The sequence below is a fragment of the Formica exsecta genome, unplaced genomic scaffold (assembly GCF_003651465.1).
Source record: "Formica exsecta isolate Colony F162 unplaced genomic scaffold, ASM365146v1 scaffold90, whole genome shotgun sequence".
NCBI lineage: Eukaryota > Metazoa > Arthropoda > Insecta > Hymenoptera > Formicidae > Formica > Formica exsecta.
Genome location: NW_021853667.1, coordinates 940,459 through 959,263, shown reverse-complemented (window position 1 = coordinate 959,263; position 18,805 = coordinate 940,459). Strand labels below are relative to the sequence as shown.

Below are 18,805 nucleotides of genomic sequence, written 5' to 3'. Positions count from 1 at the left end.
TGTGTAGACCTTGCGTCATTTTAATGCACGATTAAATTCGCACGCGACCTTCCGCATTTAGCGACTGAAAAAGGCTAAACTGCCCGGCTGCAAAGGTCCCGATCGGCCGTTTATGCACTTCATGAATAAATGAATAATACGTTGTTCCCAAGGGTCGTTCCAAAGAGGAAGTAGTTTATATCAACGTTCGCGCAGAGCTGGTCGATCTACAAACATGTTTATCCACTTTCTCATCTTGAAGTAAAGTTTCACATCCCACAACGGTTAATCCACGGGGATTAATTATTTACGAAGCGTTTTAATACTATAGAAATTAGAGCTTTGCTTTTGTCTTTGATAAATTTCTTTTCTGGAACTTTACAGAAATTTGCGAATGGAAATGAAATTAAAATAAAACGTGATAAATTTTAAGAGTTATGAATATGTGGAAATACGTAATATATATACAGGTTAAAAACAAACATTCAATATTTATATGGTAGATAGGACACATCATACTGAGTAAAAAAACCTTAGTATACATAGGTCGAAAGCTCAACCATTTCTGAGATATAAACATTTTTGTATGTTATCATTACGATTGACTTACTGGCTTCTACGTGTCGCATGCCATGTTTACCTCAGTGTTTATAAACCGTGTTCTGAAATGTCCTCATTCAATTTCCATACATACTTCATAACAGAAGATTTCACCGGCAATCAATCAGTTGTCATCAACCGGCGATTGCGGATCTTAGCCAGGAAGATGTCAAGCGTGTATGGAAATGGAAGGAGGACACGTGGAACATCTCCTGTAAATATCGAGATAAAGATTTAGACAGATTATCTTCTCTTTTCACGTCGCATGCATTCTCACGTCTTATGTTTACTAAAATTTTTTTACTCAATATGGTGTGTCCTATTTACCATATAAATATTAAGTGGTTTTTTTTTTAACACCCTGTATATTTGTTACTCTAGTTTATCTTGCTCTTCTCATCACCTTTTGAGAATTATTAACATTAAAAATATTTGACATGCTACATTTTATATAAGGCTCGTATTTTGATATCGCGAAAAGATATAAAATTTGAACCTTTTTATTTGCTTTTGTTCTCACTATGAGACCTTAAGTCTTTTTCTCCTGAGAATCTTTTCGTGAACTTAATTCGCCTCGCTCACTTGCGAAGCCACGAGAGGAGCAAAGGGGCGGCGTAATGGACTTTAAAAAGCCCATGGGAAAAGGATGTGGGAGGGTTCTTGCCTGGCGAAGTAGAGTAAAGCGAAGATTTTTGTCCTGCTAAGCGGCTTATAAGGACTGTGTCATTACCGCCTGAGACGCGATATATGGAAGATCTGTGATCCGTAGAAAAGACGCGTTTCGAATACGTTTCTGGAAGGGCAATGAAATTCTTTTCCGTCTTCAAGGGAATAGAAAAGCTATAATTATCATTTTTCATCCGAGATATATATAATGCTGTTTCGCGAAGAGCTGAGAGATACAAAATACTTTTTTAATTGTAATACTTTTTTAATTAATATATATTTTTACTAATAAAAATATCCAAAAATCCAAATTTTAGCTATTATTTAACATTATATTACAACATTATTTAACATTATATTTAACATTATATTACATAAAATACAGCAGACATACAAAATACAGCTGATATACTTGATTAAAATATTTCGGCGTAAAAGTAACCGCCCGCTACGGTCGATCTGGCGTTAAACGATTGGGAAATTGTGGTTAAACCCATTTCAGGTGACTCACAACAACAATGTTGTCTGTGGTCATGTTCGATCGTTGGCGTACCAAAACGACGCGAAACATCCCGGCGAGTCCTCCCTTGACATGCTTGATTATCACAAATCGGTTTTGATTTGACTTCTTTCTCTCTTTTTCCTTCTCTCTCTCCCTCTCTCTCTCTCTCTTTCTCTCGCCAGAAAGCAATTTCGCGAGTCTTCAAAGGCTTAGGTACATAATGGAGATTTAAAATCTTCAATCCACGTGTGTCTGCGGAGAGAGATTTAAATTTCAGATCAACCGCGCGCGCATGCTTTTATTCGCGCGTTGAACTTTCGCAAAAAAAAGATCTGGTAAAACAAACAAAAAAAAGACATTGAAAAAAAAAGACCGGGAGCGCGGAGCGGAAGACAGATTTCGCGATGACGCGTCGATTTTTTTTTTACAGGTGGAATATCAATTTCACGAAGGCGGACGGAAAAATTTTAATTAAACGCGCCGCAGCGAACGCGCACGATTGAAAAGTTAACCGGACGTTTCGTTGCCGCCGTTCTCTGTTCGATGCCTTCTAAACTTTGAGGCAATTTTTTTCACAGACGGATTTAAATGCTCGTTTTTCACGACGAAATATAGTTTCACTCTTGTTTCTCGAGCTGAAGCAAATGTTTTCGTGCCGTCGCGCTCATGAAAAAATTTGAAAGATATTCCATTAATATCTCAAGAGAAAAGCAGTGCTTTATAGTATATTATATATTTATATAAAATATCTTTTTATACATTTATTCATATTATGAAAGAAATTTTTGTTAACACTTCTTCTGAAAAGATAATTGATACGAAGATGATATCATTAAAGTTCTAATGCTGTGATATATTCTTTTTTTATCTGCATTGTCTTTAATTTCATAGGATGATATGAATGAAATATTCTCTCTCTCTTTCTCTCGCCAGAAAGCAATTTCGCGAGTCTTCAAAGGCTTAGGTACATAATGGAGATTTAAAATCTTCAATCCACGTGTGTCTGCGGAGAGAGATTTAAATTTCAGATCAACCGCGCGCGCATGCTTTTATTCGCGCGTTGAACTTTCGCAAAAAAAAGATCTGGTAAAACAAACAAAAAAAAGACATTGAAAAAAAAAGACCGGGAGCGCGGAGCGGAAGACAGATTTCGCGATGACGCGTCGATTTTTTTTTTACAGGTGGAATATCAATTTCACGAAGGCGGACGGAAAAATTTTAATTAAACGCGCCGCAGCGAACGCGCACGATTGAAAAGTTAACCGGACGTTTCGTTGCCGCCGTTCTCTGTTCGATGCCTTCTAAACTTTGAGGCAATTTTTTTCACAGACGGATTTAAATGCTCGTTTTTCACGACGAAATATAGTTTCACTCTTGTTTCTCGAGCTGAAGCAAATGTTTTCGTGCCGTCGCGCTCATGAAAAAATTTGAAAGATATTCCATTAATATCTCAAGAGAAAAGCAGTGCTTTATAGTATATTATATATTTATATAAAATATCTTTTTATACATTTATTCATATTATGAAAGAAATTTTTGTTAACACTTCTTCTGAAAAGATAATTGATACGAAGATGATATCATTAAAGTTCTAATGCTGTGATATATTCTTTTTTTATCTGCATTGTCTTTAATTTCATAGGATGATATGAATGAAATATTTTGTGACGATCTTTTCGATAATACATATATATATATATTCGAAATACAAAATCCTTTTGAAATCAAACACGAATATATTCGTGCGATTTCAAATTTTGCAGTCAGAATCGTAGTCGAAGATGCGAAAATTTTACTAGTCTAAAACAGCTGATACTAGTCAGAATTGCAATCGAAGATGCGAAAATTTTATTAATCTAAAACAGCTGATACTCAGTTGATAGCTTGGGTGGAATTAATATTGCAATCCTCTCGATCATCATATGAATAATTAGATACTGCAAGTGCCCAGGCCACAGTTATTGATACCCGCGGCTAAAATTATCGAAATGTTAGAGATCGCGGTTTACACAAAGGCTTCTGGCCTTTATCTCTTTGCATTTGAAGTTTGAACTATGCGTGCTCGCTCTCAATTTACCCCCGCGCTCAAGTTAGTTTTTATTCTTATGCGGTGCCTCGCGCGCAAACGCTTCTAATCCGCGCATCAGATGAGGCTTACGCCCGCCGGGGAGCAATTTCGAGAGACTTTGGGGCAATCCAGCGCGCGTATACGGCATAAGCAAATGCTTAAAACGGCAAACTCGGAGCCGCCGGCAAAGTTGGACTGATTTAGTTACGCGGGAGCCGCGCACACATCGCCCTCGTAATCTCTCGTGACCTATCGCCGTTATGTTTTCTCACGTATTCGGAATAATGTTTCGCTTCCCGACCGTGTATCGATTGTCCCAAATTTCGGTGCTGTAAATTTTGTCGTTTGCGTGACTTATTTATGCAGAAGAATTCATGTTATTTATCTTTCATTTTTCTTATTTTTTTATTATAAGATTTTACTCACATTTAGGATCTGTTCTTTTTTTCTGGGAAATTATTATTTACTGTAGAAGTTTCGATAGGTTCAGGTAATTTTATAGTCGGTTATAAAATTTTGTATTTTTTTGATGATATATTCGAATATGATCCATATGTGTGCAATCGCAAACGAGATTTAATTTTACGAGAATATGATATATAAATTTGAAATCGCGTATTTTATTGTATAAATGCAACGTGTGGTGTTAACGCTTCAATTATTCGTTATACAAATTATTTTATGGCACATGTTTTGTGCATTGCTAAATTATTACAACAAATGTTTTTATTTTATTGCTTTATTAATTTATTTTATTAATTTAACAAAATTAAAAAAGATATGCGGATGATATAAACAGCGAATCTCACAATATTTCATTTATTATGCGTTCATATAGAAAATCCGATGCAAATATATACAGTGATGTTTTTGTATGAAAAAATCAACGAGATAAAAAATTATTCAATAACGTTGTATTAATAACAATTGTTAAATATCGAGCTTTGAGTGGAACTGTCATTACCAAATCAAAGATCTCATACATATCGTGAAAAAAAAAATAATATTCGACAAGGATGATAGATATTGTTTCTGACCCAATTGCGTAAAATTTGATATGTAAAATCCGCGATTTTACGCGCGTTTAAAGATGACCGATTTGAACAGAATTCCATTATAAATAAATCGTGGAAAAATTGTTTTCTCGCTTGAAAAATAACATATGCAAACAAAATTAAAAATTTCTTAAAAATATATTATTTTTCTCATAATCTCACGAAAATGAAGTACGCACAGTTTAGATGTCTTATTTCGTCGTATATTTGTAGTAATTGTGTATGTATTATATTACAGAGAGATATTATTTTATATTTTCAAAAATTTTCAATTAATTGAAATGTCGTTTCGAGCACCCGTCGTATACGTGGTATTTGACATGCTTTATTGTCGCCAATATCGCATATTGGATTGCACGCGTCGTGATATAGATGTAAATTACCTTCTTTGATGCTGCCAATCGTGTCACGCTCATGTCACTATTAGTAACCGCGTAAGGTCTGGAACGGACAATTAGGTATTACCAATTTGCCGAGAGTGCCTTTCAGCGAGTGCAAATTATCTATTAACAAGAGAAATTGATAGTAATTTATGACAATAACTTCATTAACCTTCTAGAAACATTTAAAAAATTAAATAACATAGGCGGCCGCATCAAATATTTTATCAGCGATCTTATTATAAGATTTTTGCAAAAATTGTTGGATTAATTGTTGGAAAAATATACCTCTCGAAGTCTCTACGGAGTTCGTCTAATTAGCTCTAAATTAGTTGAATGGGATCGATCAACTTTTAGTTAACTAATTTTATTTTACACAAGAAGAGAGAGAGAGAGAGAGAGACAATATTTAATTTTAAATTTTATTGAAAGTTTTAATTATTTAATATTACTTACGTAATTAGTACGATTAAGTGTCGATGCGCATTTAATCGATGATTCTATCTCAAGATAACATTTCCTAGTATCGAATTTTATTAAAAGTTTATATAACTGGTTCAAGACTACCGATATATCTATATCGTCTAAAGTCGGCAAGACGTGCTTGCAGGATCAAGACGTTCGTCGAAGGAAAGATAGGGATCGTTCGCCGAGGAGTTAATTCGATCAAAAGAGCCTTTATAATACGTGTAGATGCACTCGGACTGCATCGACAGCATACATGACATACATGACGATAATATCGTTGCTTGCACTGCGAGCTAGTCGTGTTACGTCTCTTTGAAAAGCTATTAATTAAGTAAATTAATGTCGGTTAGCTTTTAGCGAGCTATCTCTGTCAAGATGTCGCGAAAGTTGCGTTTCGAGTCTTAACGGTTGTTAAAGTGCAAGATCTTATCAAACGGACACTATTAAAGGAAATGGAAACGTTGCCCCGATCCTTCTCCTCTCTCGCAATTCTGAGCGAATTAAAAGTTATTTTATGCTTGCTTTGTGTTAAATTAACTACATTTACCGATTCATTCTTTCTATAATGACAAAGGATTTCTTAAATAATGAATACAGTTTCCTTTGGAAATGCATTAAATGAATTTTTACGTATATGTATATGTCAGACACTGATCTTAATATTATTAACTTTTTATCTTTTAAAACATTTTTAATCGATTTATATTGCACTTAATCTGCTATTAATGATATCAAAGCAATTATTGGGTTGAACGGAAAGTTTGTTCCGTTTTTTACTAAGAGACGAAGACCGAAAAAAACGGCATGAACTCGTCCAATACAATAACTTTGATCTCATTTGAAAGATAATTTAATTCCAAACAAAAAGTTTCCTATATACATGGGTCGAAAAATGCTTCCTTAAAAAGTTAGCGCCCAAAAACCTCTAAAATCACGGTTATTTTTTACATTTTTACAAATATCAGGGAAAGTATGCGTCTTTTAACAAAAAGTACCGAAACAAAAGTTGTAGAGAATTAAATTATCTTTCAAATGAGATCAAAGTGATTGTATTGGATTGAACGGAAAGTTCGTTCCGTTTTTTACTAAGAGATGCAAACCGAAAAAACGGCACGAACTTTTCGTTCAACCCAATATAATGACTGTTATCTGTGACAATCTTTTAACTCTTTTCTGATTATTTTACGAAAAATCGGAATCGTTTCGAAGTCGAATTCGAAACGATGCAATATTGGATTGAAATGGTCAAAATTACATCAGTAAACGCTTGAAATATTCTGCTAGATCGAGATGTTCGCCGGGAGAAAGAGAGAGAGATAAAGGGAAAGGGAAATATATCTCTTAGACACATTCCCATCCAATTAATTCAATCGGGAGATACTTCTCGACTTTGGGAATGTCTCCATCGTGGTGCATCATCGTCGAAGAGCTATCGATCGGACAAATCGGATCTATGCCTCTCGGTTCTCTTAGAGAATCAAAGGCACGTGCGAGGTTCTGAAAGGTCGTCTAAGTGTTTTCCGAGGATACGACGCGTGATATCGCGTTTCCTCCTTTCGACGAATGAAAATTACGAGCAACGTAAATTATACTTTATCGATAGTGATGGCGGGACTTATTAGACCATTATCCTTTGAATATCTGCCTTCGAGTTCAGTTGATATCCTAATATACTTTATCGTGCATTAAAACAAGTTTATATGGCGAATTGATGGTTTATGAAGCAACTGATTTAACGTGCTGTGTATGTCTTCTTAATATTCAATAAACTGTTTACTATGGTATTGAAATAGAGATAAATCATAAGGTAATATTCTTTATTAAGTTTGAAATTGATCTTTTATTAACGATTGATTTAACATTGGAAATTAAATTTGAAGAATAAGTATTAAAGTTTGATTTTATATTCAATTTGAAATTAATTCTAACTTTTTTGAACTTTTAAAATGTAGTTTAAAAGTTATAAAAAAATATTCTAAATATACTTAGGAAGTTCTTGTTTGTATCAATTTTAGCAATGTTTAAATATTTATGGAAAATTAAAAACATCTTATAAATTTGAAATTTTTATTATGTAAAACAAACTTTAATTTTAAATTATAGATTTAAACATCTCGAAGTTTACTATGTAGTTAGTAGCGTGATCTCTAAAAGGAGATAGGATATTGCCGATATGTAGTTAATTAACCGAGACCATCGATGTAACCGGTTCAATTAAGATAATCAACCGATGGATCAATTTCAATTATCGAGGAGACAATCCTTTCGGAACTCAAGAAAGTTTGGCGAGATCTCGTCTCGAGGTCGTCATACATAAATTTATGAGAACATGAATAATAATGGCGTTATGAATTGTCCAAACTACAAGAGTAATGCAAGAAGACCTTGATAAGGGTTTTCCTGCAAGGGTTCCTCAAGGGTCTCGACGTATATGCTTGTAACCTTGCGCATGTACGGTGACTTTAGCATTTCGCCGCGAAAATTGGCCGCATACTGCGAGTAAAACGTGCCGTCCTGCATCACGTATGCAACGTGTCGTATACACAGGGTTGAACTTGCGCTATATAAATTGAAAATCCAAAAAGTACACGTTTTGCGACACAACCCTCCGTCGTTGCAATATCTCAAAAGCACAATTTCAAGAAATATAAATTCTGATCTAGAATTGTGTTACTGATATTTTGAGTTACCGATATTTTGATTAATTAAAAATAAAAAAATACCATAAATAATATATATACTTATATATTGTATGATAAATTAAGTTTTTTTAAATGACATAAGTATTATATACACAGTCTCACTTGCTTTACATACGTACTTTCTTTTGTTCCATTCATCTTTTTATTTTTTTATTTTTTCTCCGTAATAAGGATTATAAATTTATTAACTGTGAGATAATTAGCAGAGTAATTTGTTTGCGTCGAATTATCATTGCCGTAAAATACATCATTTGTCGCGTTCGAAGCGTTTCGCGGATTGATGGAATAAGCGAAACGTGCGTAAAATTGCTTGCGAGGGAGCAAAAGTTATCATAATTGCATTGTTACTGTGCTTCAGGCGCGACAGCATTCTCCCGTCTAATTAAAGAGAAACTTAGTTTCGAAACTTAAAGCCCACAGTATGCGCGCAGTATCGGTGAGGGGGCAGGGACCCGCTAATTCTAGCGCGGTTCATATGATGATTTACTATGAGAGTTACTGCGGTATAACTGCATCGCGCCATAAATTATCGCATGCGCCGATAACAACAAGCAGAATCAACTCGCAATGAATTTTACATGCAGCTCGTTATAAAAGTCGTATAATTTCCAGAAAATTTTGTTGAACTTTGGCCCACGGGACAAAATTTTGATATATATAATTCTAGATTTTCGATTTAAAGTTTGTACCTTTTTTTATCGTACAATTATTCTGTGCGAGCTTTACAAAATGATAAGTAAAGAGCTTTTATATAACTGAAAGAATTAAGACACTTTAATTTCCTTTCAAGATAATTTTTCGAACAATTAAGGATAAATTATATTATTCACGATAGAACGGATTTAAAGTTTCTTTATCAATTTATCTCTTCGCGATATAGAAAATTACGAGAAAACGACAGGACTGGGAGCGTTGCATGCACATTGTCATATATTGTCTTCGCGCAAATAAAGGAGCGGCGAGATATAGTTAACCTTAATTAATTGAAATGCACCGACAAACGATATCCAAGAAGATTAAAGCGACTCTTGTATAATAGGTTCTTTGCGTTTTTATTACGCTACTAACTATGACAATTGCATCGCGACATAGTTTATAATTTATATGAAATTTATAATATAATGCACAATGCACAATCAATTTGAACATGATACAGTTTCCCGAAATTATTATTGGAAAATTAATTTGAACGTTTTTATTTTTACACCTGTCATTACATTTTATCGTTTAACGTTTAATCGCCGCGTTAATTTCTCGAATTACATTTCCGTATTATTCGTAGCTTCAATTAATGTACGGATTTAATCAATCACAGTAATTCAACGTATCCATGATTGACATCAAAATTATAGAGAGCTGAATTTTGTTGATGACATTTTGTGGCATCTAGACTCGGTTTTCTACGATCGATCGTTATCGCCGTCATCGCGGATCGGCATGTTCGTTCTCACGTATTTATTATCTCGCGGTCATGCTATAATTATTTAAATGCAATGCTGCTGACTTGCGGTTAGCCATTAGAATTCATGCTGCATCGCGAAACGCGAAGTCGGGGGGAGGATCGATATAATCCTTTGGCATATTTTCGCGTGCCGCGGAAGAAAGGAATGGAATGTATGGAGCCCGTATGCTTATCTCGTCATCATCTATGTATATTCAGATCGATGAAAGGTCAAGGTCGCCTTGTTTTTCCCCTGACCGCTTTTCTTCCTTCCTTGCTCTCTTTCTACGAACGAGGCTGAAACGATTAGTAGACCGAATTCTTGACAAAGACCAGGATTGCATTGTAATTGCGTTTATGTCAGGCCACGTTATTAAATCTCGCAGTATCGTATTTGTATTTTGATGCGAAAGAAATTACGTATTGGAGAGAGACGTGACACTTGAAATATTGATAAAGGAGAGATACAAGGGAACAAAGAGCTGAAATTTCTCAATTTTATTTATTTTAATTGTACTTTTAGAAAACTGTGGAAAATTATTTCGGAAAATGGAGAAAACTTGATCGTTAAATATATAAAGAAAGAAACTATAATATCGCCGACGAGAATTTTTCATACTGGAGATAAACGAATTACTTTCTTGGATGTTGAGTGTTTCTACAACATTTGTTTACCGCGATGCTGAATTATCTCTTTTTTTTAGTCCGATCTGACTTTGTGTTACGAAATGTTATCAGTGTACGTGTAGGTTAATGCATCTTGCACGCTACGTGTTTTCGCGAAGGACGGTTCTTACAAGTTAGCTTACGGTAAATCACTACTCGCGATCAGTCTACTTTTCGGGGAGTGAGCTCTGCTCGCTTCTCGGTAATTTCTTTACGAGTTTCGCCTTTCAGTGCGGATTCGAACTTTAATGAAGACGAACGTTGAAGAAGAAAGTTGCCTTGGGACGCTCGAGCTTTTATGCAAAACGTAAGTTTCTCGGTTCGCGAATCGATTCGCGTTTTTTTTTTTTTTTTTTGTAATCACGTATGTATCCCAGTTGAAATCCCGTGAAGAAAGACGTCTTACATAGACGTTATTTTCCTTCGGCAATAAAAGAAAATCGTTATATAATAAAAGAGAGATGTGATTTTTTACCAAATTTGTATTATTATTAGACTAACATCAATTAATTAATTGAAATTAAAATTAATAAATACGATAAAAACATTTTTTATAGAGATATTATTTCAATATTTTTAATATTAGGTATTATATATTTCATATATTTATATATATTTTCAAATAATACGGTATTCCACGAAGCGATTAATCGTCCATTTTACTCTACATTAATACACTACAGTTTATACGTAAAGAGAAATAAATAGTTTATCATTTTATTTACGTCACAGTCGCGATGTCTCGTAAATCTCACGGAGCTTAGACAATGTCGCTTAGTCAACTCGGAGGGATTTTAAAGCTCGTTTGTATGTGTGGGGGGTTGCCCGAAGATATGATATATCGCAATTTAAAGCGACCGTCCTTGATCAATTCTAACTTCCGACCAAGATTTTAGCAGCGCATCTCTCTCTCTCTCTCTCTCTCGAGTGCACTCAATATCTGCCATCATCCAGGCAGAATTGTTAAGCCGACTGGCTCCTGACCTAATTAATTGCAGATCCGTCAATTCATCGTGGACGTCTTACAGATAATTTGACTGTCCGGCGAATGTTATATTCGAAAACCGATAGATTAGAATGACATTTTTTAATTTTGCCAATGATCACGTTGAATAATATAAAGCTCCTCTTAATTTCTCGATCTTGATAAAAGAATTTTTTTTTTTTAAATCATGAAGTTAAAAATTTATTAATGATGTTGATTTGATTAATGCGAATAACGATTGAACGAACTCTTGTGTGATGATTGTATATATATTTTTAAATACAGGTAAAATTAACGCCGTTTGTATGGTAAATAAACTCATAGAGCATATATGGTCGAGTTGATGGTATTATTAACGCAGTGCCATTTGGTCAGGTACGATAAGCCCTCTTTGCGAGTAAAATAAATATTTAACGTTGTAAATGCGTTGCACATCGGTAAAATAAATATTTGATTGGTGATTTTATTGGGAATTTTTGTTCGTATCGCGTTATTAATTCTGGATTATATTGCAGTAACGTTGAATTTCATCCCAATTTCATATATTTTACCATATATTTCTATTATCCTTATATTTCATACATTTCATCTCATATTTCGAATAATTTTAAGAATTAATTAACAACAAGATAGGATCGAAAAAATATTTTTTTTTTAAATTTTTATTAGACGCGATTAATATAAATTAGAAAACTTTATTTTTATTTATCGAATTTTAATAAAATATCATATTATAATACGTACGTAAAACACATTTAACCGCAATTATTGAGAGTTAAGCGATTGATAAGATATAAACCTCGAATAAATGGACGCAAACATTTGACAGCTGATATTTTGACGTCGATCCGGTCGATCGGAGATCCGCCTTAGTTTCGAGATTCTTTAAGTCCGCCGAACGGACTTTTGCAATGACAGTGATAAAAATCGCCCTGGTGGTCATAGATCGCGTTCTGGAATTCCGTAAATCGGACAAGAGTCGGGAAGGACAAACCACGCGAAGTTCGCTTTAGGGTTCTTCTCAAACTCGCAATGTTGAGCTGCGGATTCCCTCGGAATGTGGCCAAGATCTTAAATGGGATTTTTCGCTGAGGCGATGAAATAAGTTTGAATGCCGCTCCAGAATGCCAGCGTGTAAACAGTACTGGGTTAGAATTTTGTAATTTAAATTTTTAGCTTGACAACTCTATAATTATGTTATTTTATGCGAATAATGCAGTGCGCAAGTATTTCCAATCTCCGTAAACTTTGTAAAGGTGTTTATTTGCACGAGTAATGTTGATTTATTACGATAATATATCTAACATGAATTACTTTGAAATAATTTCGAAAAATATCTGCATTTAATTTTCTTAAATCCAGTTACATTCTTCGCGTGGCATGAAAGTCTTTATCAGGCGTTGGTCTTTTCTATTGAGAGCTTTTAAAGTGCAAACGAACTTCTATAATTCAAAAAGGGAGAAATTTTCTCTCTGGAGATATAATTATACAAACTTTTTAATTGTTTGAATAAAGAAATTAATTCTTCAAGATATTTAAAGTGAATTTTCTAAAGAGTGATTTGTATATAAAATATTTCATTAAAAGTAAGAAAAGTTACGTGTGTTAAATAAGGGCGCGCGTTAATAAGGCCGCGTATTCCGAGTAAACGGAGCAGATTCTGCAAAAATGCAAAAAAAGAGTGGCGGCAATATAGCACGACGAGCGATAACACGGAACACGTGGGAATTATATTACGGATTTAATAGTAGTCGACATTAAACCGTGAAATGTTGCTGTCCATTAGCGGACGAAGTCTCGAGATTCTGCCTGGTGTATCCCGTCGGGACAGCATCGTGACGTAATTGAATTTATTAGAAGTTCGACCGCGCCCCCCGATTATCGTCGCGAGGAAAATTTTACATTCGAATTCGAGAGCCATGAGAACGCAATGTCATATCATTTTCTCTCAGCGAATCAATTTGTTATTGAATTGTCATCTATCTTTACAAACGAAATACACGCTTTTCGTTATAACATCGGATAATATATTCCGTTCTAATTTTTTAATTAGATAAAATAATACTTGAAAAATAATTGAAAAATGTTATTTATGCAGCGCTATTAAATAACAATTATAAAGCTTTTAATCGATTCGAAATTTATCTATCTATATTATTTATCGCTTTCGCGTTTCGAAATAGCGTTCACGCCATTATTTCTGTGAAACCATTTGTAGCTTCGTAGATTTATTTCGCAAAGCTTATCCTTTTGTATTTCTCCCAGCACTCATTAATTGCGAGATTAAAAATAAACTTGGTTGTGCAAAAAGAATGACAACAGTGAACAAAAGCCGCGATTCTTTCTAAATGCGTCTCATGCGCTGCAACACACATTATTCGTCATATCACTGTAATTTTATATGTGCACTGTTTTACATTTTTTCACCGGTTAGTTAGTTTTTAATAACGACACACCACGTTATATCTGACTCTTTTCGTTGTAATTTCTTTATTACAACACTTGCGTTTATATTCGCATATTCCGCGCGCGTACTCTCTTCCGTTATAAATTATTTTCTTCGAATTCCTGAAAAATTTTAAGTAAAATATTTTCTTTCGCTAAATATATTTGATGATTCTGTATACAATCTTTTATACATGAAATTAAAAAATAATATTCTAGTTTCTTTATTAATCATTTATATTACATTTGGAATAAAATTATATCGAGAATGTTAAATAATTATTTTAAATAACCAATAGCAAAATTACAAAAAACAAGAATTTTTGAAATATTATTAAGCTTAGGGATGAGCATAATCATCACTTTTATTTACGGGAACAGGTACAATTATACCATACAAAATTATTAAAAATTTGTAGAGAAATCGAGTTTTAACAAGAATGATACGAATAACATGTTAACAGGATTATTCGATGTTATGTGTGACTACCACTATATCCATTTAAATTTAAAATGCACTATGCTTGACGGACAGAAATGCAAAATTTCTTGAATATCTCTCGACTATCTCATCACATTTTCTGACGCGACGTCCATTTTCATGTGACAGACAATGCGAATCCCGAGACATTTGAATAATCATTCGGCGTGAAGGAACTCAGGTCAACTTCTTACAATTCTTATCGTTCACAAGAATAATAATATCTGAGAGAAATCGAGTATGCCTTTTTATTCTAACGCCAATTCGATCACTGCATCAGAATTTTCTAGGATGTTGAAAGAGATTCTCATCGAGGGTTAGTCATTATCGGAGTTTTTTCCGATACCGAGATTTCCATTCCAATCTCGATATCACGAATTCCGGCAGCGTCAATACGATGATATGATAAGCATTATATTATAGCTGTACTTTATTAATATGCGCAATCATTTCGTAAAGATTTTTGAAAAAAAAGATCGAGAAATAGAAGTGATATATAGCCTTTATGAAAAATAAAAATCTGATAATATATTCGGGTGAACGCTTTTAATTTACATAGGAAAATAATTCTTTTTAAAAATACAATTTCTTTTTTTTTTTTTATTATACTTTTCCTTTTAATAACTTTTTTTAATAACGTATAATCTCGAAGAGAGAGAGAGAGAGAGAGAGAGAAATTCGATAATTGTTTTTTGTTGAGACATGACTCTATCGGACAGTAATCCCATCTATAAACTACACAAACGTATGTTGATCCATGGGAGTGATGTTTTTCTTTGTTGCAAGCGTCACGGCAAAGGTATGAAAAGGGCGAAGTTATATACGCGCTCGTGAAAATAAAATATTTATCTTTCGGATCACATGATTCGCGCACGTACTCGTAACATTTCCAAGGTGCGTTCTTTGTGCTTCTGATATTGGATATCCTTTCAAGCCCTCTACATGTATCTGACAAAAGATGCAACGAGCTTCGAGAGAAATAAAAATAACTGAATTTTTCTTTAATATTTCTCCGATAATAATAGCATTAATATCAGTCGCTTTATAACTAGCTGATTTTTCTCTTTGGTTATAGAGCCAAGTCTTATCCTCTCTTCTCTCTCTTCTCTTCCTTTTTCTTTCTCTTTCATCTTAGGCTGTTTTACGCTCGAATCACGTCTAAATTCTTACAGACCATATACACTTAGAATCTCATTTAACGACATGTTTAGCTTGATGAAAACTAGCACCCCCACTTTAAATCGCGAATTCCTGCTAAATAGTTCGAGCACTAAAATCAGGAATAAAACACCTAAATAGCACTTATTTTTGGCATATGCTTTATTTTAATTTGTTATGGTGGGGGTGCTAGCTAATGAGGATAAACTTTCAACTTTGAAATAATATTGCGATCTTTATACAAAGCATGCTTTAATTTAGTAAAACTTCAATCTGTGTAATTACAAAGTTATTTAAAGTTGAATGTAATGAGTAGGTAGAATAAATATGATATCTAATTAAAGAGCACATACGTGAAACAAAACCTTTGAACAGCTTGTACATAAAGATTGCGTTACATTCAATTTTAAATAACTTTGTAATTACACAGATTGAAGTTTTGCTAAATTAAAGCGCTTTGTACAAAGATCGCAATATCATTTCAGAGCTAAAAGTTCCGCGAAAATGGTCATATTTCGTAAATATATCGTTAAATAAGAGTAGAGTCTAAATGTATATGGCCTGTAAGAATTTAGACATGATTGACACATACGAGTGTAAAACAATCTTTGATGAAGGAGAGAGGAAGAGAGAAAAGAGCAAGAGAGACTTGGCTCCATAACCGAGATGAAAAGTCAGCTGGTTATAAAGCGACAACGTGATATGCGAGCAAAAGAGGCGAGAACACGAAAACGACGGCTTTTGAATTTCACAAGCTCTTCGCGGTTTCCCTCCCGTATTTTACGGACCGGAAACGATGAGACGTTCGTACCGAGGGCAATTTATACTTCTTAACTCGACAAGCGAAATAATGTGCAGTGGCAACACATAGGTATCTCGAAAGCTTCTATTGATTTCATAGCCACGAAATCACGAAACAAGTCAACTGTGAAAATGTGTTACAAAGAGGTTCGCGTTGTTTTAACTCTTTATCTAGTAATCTCGCTTTCAAGCAAAACTCTTATTTTTTTTTATACCCTGTGGAGTTTTTGTGTGTGCCTTTGCTACCACATTAGCTTTGCTTCTAGCATTCTCTTCTTAATTAAAAAAAAAAGATACTATGAATTTAAAATAAATTAACATACAAAAAGAATTGAAAATGTTTCGATTGTATCTTAGACACAAATGTATTTTATATTTGATCGTAACATGTCTGAAAGGACACTACGATATTTTTTCAGATTTGATTTTATTAAACGAAGGATTAAATTGTTATTTGTTCCACAAGTTATTGTGTCAAATGTAAATTTACATACGTAACTAGAAAAAGACAAAACTGTTCGAATCAAGAAATCACGATTGAAAGAACATTTAAAATTTTTGGTTTAAAAAAGTTTGAAAATTTTTCACGTCGGGAAACATCGTTGCTAAAATCTACTTTCATTAGATAAGTGGAAACGCAGCGCATTGATATTTATGAAATCTGTTGGTAAGATGTGAGATCCACTATTCGCAGGCGCGTTTTCGAGTAACTTTGCGCGACCGTAAATTTTCAATAACCCAATGGGGAAATAAAGTTTAACTGTGCAGCAACGACTGCGCTGCGTTCTTTTCGACCCGATGGTACTCACAAATTTGTTTGAAAAATAATGTAGCTTTCAGCGCTTCAGCCGCATTTTATTCCCTCTATGCGAGTCGTAAAGTTTAAATTATAATTTAAACTAAATTGTAGTTGATGCTTTTTGTACGGATATGAAACGGATTCAATTCGCTATAATTTAAAACTTTTCTTTGTTACGTTTTCATCGTTGAAGGCTATTTTTTTATATTATTTTTTCTCATTTTGCTAATATACGATAAACTTTTTTATAGTATTGTTATTTGATTGTCGCGGACAGAAATAAATTATGTTTTTAGTTTTTAGACATTTCAAGATTTCTCTCGTTCGGTTATAAATTATATTTATTTGAGAATGCAATTGTCATTATTACTCCAATCCTCGCGCGGAATTGCGTCATTATTCGTGTACCGCTCTTAATTCCGTTGCGTGCGAAGAAGATCACACATTTCGCGCATCCGCGCCCTTCAATAAAAAAGCGTACTCGGTGGCGCCGGATTGGAAGTAGATTTCCGATGATCGCGCCATTTCAAACATCGGGGGGAACCCTCGAGATTTCCATTGCAAATCTGTCTCGCGTAATAAAAAACAAACGTTCCGCGAAATTCGATTCGTTCGCGCGTCGCATCCCGACGCGCGTTGGCGGTGACGCGAGATAACAGAACGCGATATCCGTGTACAAGCGACAGCTGTATGCAACCACAACACTGTTGTTTGTTAAAAATTGCAAATATCGTGGATGTGAAGAGATATTAAAAACTGATGATGCAATGTCACAGCTCTCTTTTGATCGATAAAAATCAATTATATTAATTTAAGCTAGAGTTAAAATAAAAATATAATTAAAAATAAAAGAAGAAACTTCAAATTAAAATTTGATTAAAATAATTTAGTGAAAATATTAATAGAATAGTTTAATAGAATATATACAATATAAGCTTGTAATAATTATGAAATTAAATAATAATTCAGCTCTATTTCTGAAATATAATCTCCGGAGATATATAAATCCATTGATATCGAAATGACATATTATTAGCATGATGCCTGCGTTCTTACCATCGGGCACGTAGGTTTTGTTACGGGAGGATTCGGGCTAACAAGCTCGAAAGTTTCGCGCCGACAAACTTTGGAGGAGGCGTAACGGATTTCCCGGGAGTGCGATTTAGATCTAAAAAAGGGAGTCGAAGAGGATCTCGTCGGCTTAGAAGACTCTCCCCGTTCGTTCGACGATCGCCTTTTTCGCCCATTTTTGGGAATTTGTTTTTATCTCTCTGGTGTTGAGCGTGAGGATTTCATCCATGACTTGTTTCTTTACGATCCTCGTCGACAATAAAAATGTCGCGACGTTGTGATTGTCCGGTATTAATAGTGGCTGCGATGTCAAAACAAGGTCGTTGTATAACGCGAGCTTGTCGGGAATTTGACAGAGGAATGAAATGATTTGCAGGAACGGGACTAATAAAAATATTAAATTCAAGATGTCAAAGAAAGCTTTATGTAACATTTTATATATGAACATATATTTTATAATATTTTATTTATTTCGTTCTTATCTCTCTCTCTTTCTTTTTCTATCACATAATATTAATATAATATGATAATATAAATA

At 34.1% G+C, this 18,805-nt stretch overlaps 1 protein-coding gene across 1 annotated transcript in view; it reads left to right on the top strand.

Annotated features, from left to right (window-relative positions):
• The window catches only part of LOC115244976 (latrophilin-like protein LAT-2), a 69,502-nt gene that overhangs the window by 15,574 nt on the left and 35,123 nt on the right, over positions 1 to 18,805 (top strand). The window lies entirely within an intron of this gene.